At 36.6% G+C, this 2,060-nt stretch overlaps 1 non-coding gene across 1 annotated transcript; it reads right to left on the bottom strand.

The window, feature by feature from the left end:
- Positions 1–1,514: 1,514 nt before the first annotated feature.
- On the bottom strand, positions 1,515–1,685 carry LOC123937629. The gene has a single exon (XR_006817507.1). It is a non-coding gene; the product is annotated as a U1 spliceosomal RNA (small nuclear RNA).
- Positions 1,686–2,060: the final 375 nt, after the last annotated feature.

Here is a 2,060-nt window from a genome sequence, read left to right as displayed (position 1 = left end):
GTCTTACACAATTCACAGTACTCACCATAGCACATACCCTTCCCAATATCCATAACCCAGTCACCATATCTCTCCCCCAACCACCCCCCAGCAACCATCAGTTTGTTTCCTGAGATTAGGAGTCTCCTACAGTTTGTCTCCCTCTCTGGTCACATCTTGTTTCATTTTTTCCCTCCCTTCCCCCCACAACCTCCTGCCCTCCCTCTCAAATTCCTTGTATCAGAAAGATCATCTGATAATTGTCTTTCTCTGATTGACTTATTTCACTTAGCATAATACCCTCTAGTTCCAGCCACATCATTGCAAATGGCAAGATTTCATTTTTAATGGCTGCAGAGTATTCCACTGTATAGATATACCACATCTTTTTTAGCCATTCTTCTGTTGATGGACATGTAGGTTCTTTCCACAGTTTGTTTTTTGTGGATATTGCTGCTATAAACATTCAGGGGCACATGCCCCTTCAGATCACTACATCTGTATCTTTATTATACTATTTCTGATGTGCCTAAATCCAGCAGGATGACAAAGATATACCCCCAATTTTAAAGTGTGCAGGAAAAAACTATTGTACTAGAAGTGCTGATTTGTTATGCTTTGGCAAGTGAAGATCTTCACTGTCCCTTATCTTACCTCATCTTGGCCAGTTCCATAATTTGGAGACTTCCATTTGCAACACTCCATGTTAGGCAGGACCCTTTGGATGAAAGAGACAACTCTAACTTAGAGATATAATTTATTGGCAGGGTATTATGTAGTCTCATATAATTGCTGATGATACTAAATCTGAGAGATTTAGAGGACATTGGGAACTCTCTCTTTTTTTATTTCTTCTTCTTCTTCTTTTTTTTTTTTTTTTTCATACCATAGACTAGATTCCTCAAAGAGGATAGCCCAATGCCATCAACAATATGGACATATTTTGGGGTTGTCTACTTGAGAGGGCCTGAATATTGCTTTTGATAGTTCCAGTTCAAACATTATATTTTCTTTATATTTTTTATTTCTATTTTCTAACTTGAGTCAGGTGACCATCACATGGCCAATCAATTGTAGTACACAGAAAAGAATCTCAGAACTTCCTGTCTATGCCTTAGGGCCATTGCAGAGAAAGAGAAATTGCTGGGAGCTGGTACTACTCTACTAAGACTCTATTGTGTTCCTTGTCCTTGGTTTCTTTATTATGATTCCATTCTTAGTTTACTGGGCTATAAATTTAACAAATTTTTCAAGATTATTATGTGTTAGTGTATTTTGTGAATTTTTGAACATTTTCAAATGTCCTTCAATTACTCTGCACAAAAAGTTTTGCTCGCTACTCTGAAAGTTCTAGCAAGTTTATACTATAGGAATTTGTGCATATTTTTACACAAGACTTAACTGAGATTTTTCCTCAATCCCGTCTTTTCTTGCAGAAATTGTGTTTTCCTACATGGTAATGGTATATTTTCCACTTTTTAGAGCCAATATAAGAATTTTCTTTGGAAATTTTTTTTCCTTTTTTTTTTTTAAACACAGGGGAGCATGTATGCAGTCCCCCACTACCACAAATTATGCAGTTGGGTTTCCCACATTTGGGGAAATTGCAGGGGTCAGCACACCCACAATGCAATTGACAACTAAATCTTATATTTCTGAGTCCATTTAGTAGAAATTACATATCAATGGGTGATAAATACAAGTATGGGTGTCTGGCTGGCTCAGATGGTTAAGCATCTGCCTTTGGCTCAGGTCATGATCCTGGGGTCCTGGGATCAAGCTTTGCTTTGGGTTTCCTGCTCAGGGAGGCTTCTCCCTTTCCTCTCTGCTCCTGAGCTCTCTTTTGTTATCTCTGTCTCTCTGTCTCTCTATCTCTCTCTCAAATAAATAAATAAAATCTTTATAAGGACATATACATATGTGTATGTGTGTGTGTGTATTTAAATCATCCTCTACTTTGTTACAAATAGAATACAGTAGTGGGATTCCAGTATTTTTCCTAAAATTTTTATTGAAAAATTTTTTTTTACTCATTTACATTTATATTAAAATACTTATCTTTGGTCTTACTAATATCATTT

This window comes from Meles meles, chromosome 2, assembly GCF_922984935.1.
Source record: "Meles meles chromosome 2, mMelMel3.1 paternal haplotype, whole genome shotgun sequence".
Taxonomy (NCBI): Eukaryota; Metazoa; Chordata; class Mammalia; order Carnivora; family Mustelidae; genus Meles; species Meles meles.
The sequence above is the reverse complement of the archived record's forward strand: the minus strand, read 5'-3'. Positions and strand labels throughout refer to the sequence as shown.